General features: G+C 33.0%; 1 long non-coding RNA gene and 1 other non-coding gene across 2 annotated transcripts; one reads left to right on the top strand and one right to left on the bottom strand.

The window, feature by feature from the left end:
- Positions 1-2,426: 2,426 nt before the first annotated feature.
- LOC149562045 (uncharacterized) lies at positions 2,427-3,784 on the top strand. The gene is made up of 2 exons (XR_016363477.1): positions 2,427-2,880; positions 3,166-3,784. It is a non-coding gene; the product is annotated as an uncharacterized LOC149562045 (long non-coding RNA).
- TRNAA-AGC (transfer RNA alanine (anticodon AGC)) lies at positions 2,635-2,707 on the bottom strand. The gene has a single exon. It is a non-coding gene; the product is annotated as a tRNA-Ala (tRNA).
- Positions 3,785-7,238: the final 3,454 nt, after the last annotated feature.

Raw genomic sequence — 7,238 nt, 5'->3', positions numbered from 1 at the left:
AAAACCTCAAAACTAAAAAACTTCAAAATTAAAACCTATTTTTTCTTAGGGCACAAAAGCCACAAAAATTCAATAAAATTCATGTTCGAACATTGTATGCAAAAATGACCAGATAACGGTGTGAAACCCCAAACCCTCATCTCGAAAATTAGGGAAACGTTCATACCTGATCAAATGGGTAGAACTAGCAATAAAAAAATGGAGGGGAACACTAGTTCTCTACCTCCTAACATACAACTACCAATAAGAAAAGCAAAAATGGAGCTGAAATACAAAAACTAGAGAGCCGTAATTGATAGCCAAAAGGGCTAAAATGAAAATCAGCTAGGTAAAATAAATATCTAGCGGAAGTTGTCGAAAGTTGTGGAAAACCAAGGTCTCCCTGAGCTGGGTCCAACGAGATCGATCTTATGAAGATCCCACGCTCGTAGCTCTCACAACGAATAAAAATGCAATTCTCTAGAAGAGGATTTTTGGAAAAGCTCTCAATTTTCTAATTTTTGAAGGTGAGAAGTGAGGAATAAATTTCCTCTTTGGATACTTATTCACTTTTTGAGTGAATAATCAATTAGAGTAAATAACTAGGTAACCTAGTTAAACTCCAAATCAACTCAAACGAAAACAAGCTACTCCAAGTAATTGGAATTCATCTATGACAAAGCTACTAGAAGTTAAAATCAATTAAAATAAAGCCCGAAAACCCTTAAACCAAAAATCACAAAAAACTTTACAAACTCCCGTGACAAATATAAACCTCTAATTGCACAAACACATTCACAGATCTAGTCACATGATGCAAATGAATCTGGATTTAATCAAATCACTGAAAGGTTTAAAAAATACATTGACCATAGAGGGATGACATTGGTTAAATATGAACAACTGAATCACTAACTCCATGTGCCACTGCTAGGGATATAATTACTGCACACTGAAACACATGATCAAGTGTAATTGCATATAATAACATATCCGAAGCAACAAACATATTAAATAACCTAATTTAACCATTTATTTAAACATACTACACTAATCCATTTACATCATTCACGTTCGCATAAAGCATAACAAAACAAGAATGAAGAAAATCACCATAGCATTAAATCCAACATATAACATAATCAAAGATATGTCCAAATACCAAATACCCAGATATCATCATAAAACATATTGTCGTCTCAAAATGGCATCATCATGCAAATATGATCGACTAAACAACATAGTAATATAACATCTATGATACTAGAAATCAAGGTATAACATATGACCCTCAGGTCATCTCAAATGTACAAATAACATGAGTAACAAATATCTCTCGGATCAAAATATAACAAGGTACAGACTGCAAATATGAGAGACACTACAATTCTTATAATATTTTCTCTATATGTCGTGGTATTTTGCAATGTGTATTAACCAAGGACAACAAAGGAGAACATGACATAGAATCATTGCTTGTACAAGGTTTTGCTTCCCCTTCAACAACTATACATTAACCAAATGTTTTTTTCTATGTGATAAAATAGGAAACGCAACAATTTGTACATAGGAAGTGCAACTATATATTAATCAAATGTTTTTTTCTATGTGTTAAAATAGGAAATGCAACAATTTGTAGATAAATTGATTTAAAGACAATCTTTCAAATGTTTATTGATGGAAGCCTTTATCATTGCAGGCGGAATGAAAAAATAAATTCACCTACAAATGAGAAGGTTGGATAATAAGAAGTTTGCAAAACCTATATATTTTTAATGCAAAAGAAGTCATAATGGCACTAGGACTTGCCTTCTCCAATTCAGTGTTGTGTGTTGAAGACAAATTGTCAATTCATTATTCTGAGTGAACTGCAAGGTGCTAGTACAAATTCTTTGGCTTTACACCAGTCAAATGCATTTTCTTGAAAGTTTCTAATGACCTTTTCAGCGAGTTTATTTTCCATGATGCAGCCTTTGCATGTTATTAAGAGACAAGTCTTCAAGGCATTCAACTTGTGCATAATTTTTTAACATTATAGGAAGCAACCTAAAATTAATCGGAAAAAACTTCTTCCATAATTTCCTTTTAACACTTCACATCTTGCACGATTTCTATGCATTCGTGGGATTCTGTAGTTGTGTTTTCTCTATGACTAAAAGTAATAAATTACCTATTCGTCATATAGCTTATAAAAAACTTGCGCTTGCAGTTTTATATATTAAAATATAAATTCTAGTTAATAAAAATTACCTATTATTTGGAATGAGATGTGAAATGGTTGAGTGTGCGTCTTATTGTTAGATTACTATTGAGTATTTCATTGCTATTCCATTTGCTACACATCAAAGCACAAGTCCATTTCTAATTGTCTTTCACGGTCCTTTTGCCGTAGAGCCTGCGAAAGCTAACCAAGATCTTATTGCTTTAAACGCTTTTATCACTTGCAAGTACAATAATTGAAGTTCGATATGGCGTTTTGATTAAAGTAAATTTGCGCCTGACTCCAGATCAGAAGGTTGCGTGTTCGATTCACGTCGGGTTCAATTCCCTGAACCTCTTCTACTTTTACGAAATTGTGTACAGCAACCAGATCGATTGAATTGCTTTACGTTTTCGAGCCAAAGAAGACGACCTGAGAACAAAAGAGCGATGGAGTGGAGATGCGGGGTATCGATCCCCGTACCTCTCGCATGCTAAGCGAGCGCTCTACCATCTGAGCTACATCCCCACTGGTTGGGTGCAGGGGAGCTAGATAAATCATCCGTTTGTCTTGTATAGCTGAGCGTTGCAATAAAATGATCCCACATGCGGGAGAAGAGGGGAGGAGGAGAGGGGGACGTTGAAAGCATACTTACCTGGGCGAGGTCGATCGGTGATCCCGGAAGAGAAGCTACGAGTTCAGTAAGGCCAACGGAAACGAAAATCTAAAGTTATATAATTTTGGAAAAGAAACCGTCATTAGATTTTCCTTTCCTTGTACTCCAATGTTTGCAATCGTTTGTTTGCTACATGATTGGTCAAAGCTTATTTCCAACTAGCTCTCAAATAACGATTAGATTTTACAGTGATGGCGCTATAGTGTCTTTGTCATTATGTGAAGTGTATTCTTTCTCGTGTTGTTCTGCTGCAATGGTCTGAGTTTCTTGCAGCCTATTAAGTCAAATCTGCTTTCATGATATTTGCCAGGAGATTAATTACCTGAACTACGGAGGAATGCTTCCCCCAGATGATTGTTTTTGGGACCGCATGCCAATCAAAGCAATGCTTGGCGAGTTGGGCAAGATTATTCAATTTTTGAGGTTGGAGTCAATTTCCCAGTCTAATTTATCTAATTTATAGAATTCATAGACACACAATCTAATTTATCTTGGTGTAGAATGTGGATTGATTGAATCCAATGGGATAGAATGCAATTTGGGCCTCTTGATGTAGATTTAATGGCATTACCTCATGTATGTCCCCTACCCCTATATTGATAAGCAGGGCACTAGGGATGGGTTGAACAAGAATCCATTCACCGTTTATATATATATATATATATATATATATTTGTTATTATCACACTTTTGCAGCTCAAGGTTTGGCCCTTTTCTTCAATTTGGACTGTGGTTTGTCGTTTATAGCAGTTTTCTCTAATCCTTCAAAGCTGCCTCTGGATGGGATTTTGTCAGCTCAAGTGACCATTGTTCAAATGTAACAGGGTTTAATTTTAACTTATGGTGTGTTTGGCTGTGGGAATATAAAAATGGGAATAGGAATACTTATTGTGGAATATTTATTTTCGAATAGAAAATAGGGTTATGCATTCCTATTCTTGTTTGGTTCACCCATAATTTGATGTGGAATTCACGGACTCAAAATTTTATATTTTCTAAAATAAAAAATTTGGAATAGGAATATGTATTTCAATTCCACCTATTTAGGTGGAATAGCAAATCCTCATTTTTGGCCAAAATTGGAAAATGTATTCTAATTTTAGTCCTATTCCAATTTTGATTTGGTGCATCCAAACATAGAATTCTAAATTTTAAGAATATACATATGCCTATTTCATTTGTATTCTCATTGCCAAATGGGCCCTTAGTGGATAATAGACCCATAAACATCCGTTTACATATTAAAACATTTATTAATCATTATTTTTTCTTCAATTTACCACATTACTACTCAGATGTACATGATCACAAACATCATAAAGAGATAGAAAACAAAGAGATCATTAAAGAGATAGTGAGTTGCTAATTTGCACAATTTTTATTTCAAATATTTTTAGTTTATTACACTCTATATTGGACTAGAGGTCCAAAAGTATGCTTGTGATTCAATTTGTTCAGTTTTTGGACAAACAATCAACAAAGAAGAATGTATGTGTACAAATATTGCTATGTATGTTGCTACAATAGATCTTATAAACAATTTTCCCTAAATAGCATTGAGATCTAGATATACATTTTGTATATAGTGGTCATTGGACAGGTCACTCACCCATCAGTAGATAGTTGTCATTGGGTTGGGCATATTGGTAAGAGACACCACTACTTTAAGTAAAGGTATCTTCAATCAAAGTATGACTTGTTTATAGAAGAAGGTAACTCACTAAGATATTATGTTTGGTTGTGTGTGCTATATCTTTTTTCTTCTCTCCTTCATGCGAAGAGAAGCGTTTTATTATGTTAATAAGGAGTTTGTGAGTGTATTTGTTAATGATGATTTTCTAAGTATATCTCTTAAGATTCTAAAACTTAGTGAAGAAATAGCTAGTCTAAATGCTTGGGATGGATGACTTAAAGGTTTGATTCCCAGGCTAAAAGTGTTAGTCAAAGTTGACTTATTTTTTCAAACTTAATGTATTATTTTTTCAAACTTAATTTCTTCCTTAATGTGTGATGTTTAAGGATGGTCGTTTGCGACATGCTTAACACCAGTCATAAGTAGTTTTATGATCCACATAGTTGAAGCCGTCATTCATTCAAATTCATGACTTTCTTATGGGGCCGCGTATAACACTTCGACAGAGAACCTAAAAGAAATTAACTTAAAGTTTTACTAAGTTTGTCACACTTTTTTAACACTTTTTTTTCAAAGATAATATACAACAATAGTTATAGTATAACAGAAGCAATAACATACACTCATACATAACCAACACATAAACAAATTACATCTCTTAAGGGTCCCATGACATATAATCACATTTAAGTTTAATTAATACCAAATCAATATATGAGAAACCCATGTTAGAATAATTACAAGTATGAATCCATTCAAATAATATACAATGATCTCGAATGCCACTTGGCAATAATTAGAATATATAATCATCCACTGTACAAGTCACAGGGTATGAAAGACTAAAAAAAATACATCATAAAAATAGACTACATCATCTCGTAAGATCTATGAAATCAAATACAATACAATAGGTATAACCATTCATCATAGCATACAAGCATGTAATGAAAGATAATACAGAACATGGAGCTCAATGGTAAAAGTTAAAAAACACTACCAGCCGACCTCGTGGAACCTAAATGGTCCACTCCCACTATGCTGAGGGGATAGTCTCAAGTCCCATGACATATAATCACATTTAAGTTTAATTAATACCAAATCAATATATGAAAAATCCATGTTAGAATAATTACAAATACAAATCCATTTAAATAATATACAATTATCTTAAATGCCACTTGGCAATAATAAGAATGCACAATTATCCACTATACAAGTCACAGGGTATGAAAGACTGAAAGAATATATATCATAAAAATAGATTACATCATCTTATAAGATCTATGAAATCAAATACAATACAATAGGTATTGTGTACTAAAATGTTGTCACACTTCTATGAATCATTACATGTAAGAAAACTCAAGAATGATCCGTCACAAATCGATCCATAGCTCTCTACTCATAGAGTGCAAGGGTTTGTAATGGAGGCCATCAGTTTGACCTATTTTTGTGCCCATGCAAGTACACCATGAGATGAGAGATTCAAAGAGGAAAAGCAAGAATGCTAGTCTCCATGATCTTCAAATATGCATGAAAATAAGATCTAATCTATGAAAGCAAAATCTAATCTATAAATGTAAGATCTAAGCTAAAAGACAAGAAAATAGAAGTTCTCCACAAAAAGCTTTTATATTCAAACTCCTTCAAAAATTGGTCTTCAAACCTGCAGCATAACGATAGCATAATCATGGGTGTCTAACATGAGGAGAGGGCTCTCCCTTATAAAAGAAATTATGGAGGTGAGAGGCTTCTCACAACTAATATGGGATAATAGAGCTTGATCCATGTGAGACAAAATTCCACCAATGAGAAAAGAGGAGTGGTTGAGAAGAAAGTGGTGATCCATGTGAGACAAGATTCCACCAATTAGAAAAGAGGAGTGGTTGAAGAGAAAGTGGAAAGATAAATCCCACTTAGATCACTTTTTTAAGTGTAGAGAAATTAAATAAAAAGAATTTATTTTATTTCCTTTTTTCATCAAAAGAGATATTTAAGTGAGATTTTTATTTAATTAAAAGGGAGCAAGTTCTTTTTAATTAAATAGAAGATATTTAATTAAATTAAAAGAGAGGTTTTTCTCTTAATTAATTAAATGTGGATGAACTGTTTAATTAAAAGAGAGGTTTTCTTTTAATTAAATGAGGATTTTATTTTATTTAATTAAAAGAGAAGATTTTCTTTTAATTAAATAAGACTTGGAATAAAATGATCAATCTTAGAAATGAAATAAATCGAATTTGATCAAGGAAATTGATTTGAATTGATTTAATAAAATATTACAAACCATTGATTCAGAAAATTTGATAAATTGATAAATTAAATAATGGGGGCCCATAGTCTAGGCGACCATTTTTGGGTGCATACATTTGCCCCTCTTTGACTAATGTGTGATCGATTTGGGAACACATGTAGTCAAAGAAAGAAATTGAAGTGTGAGGTCAATTTGGGATCACAAAACAACCCAGATGTGTGGTCGACTCGGGAACACATCAGGACAAAGAATACAAATAAATTTTAACTTGAAAAAGTCGAGGATAAAATTGATAAAACTGAATCAAGGATTGAAATTGATAATTACTGCCCCCTTGTGATCGAAATCGAAATGAGATAGAGGAGAAACAACAAATTGATAAATTTGATCAAATCGAACAAAAGATAAGGTTCTTGATGTAAGATGAAAGATATAAGAATTATAGAACCAAGGTAGATCATCAAGCATGAAATATTATGCCCCAAAGATGATT

This window comes from Cupressus sempervirens, chromosome 4 (genome assembly GCF_028749045.1).
Source record: "Cupressus sempervirens isolate cs-2001-9-10 chromosome 4, ASM2874904v1, whole genome shotgun sequence".
Lineage (NCBI taxonomy): Eukaryota > Viridiplantae > Streptophyta > Pinopsida > Cupressales > Cupressaceae > Cupressus > Cupressus sempervirens.
Note: the sequence above shows the minus strand (reverse complement) of the source record. Positions and strands in the feature narration are given on the sequence as shown.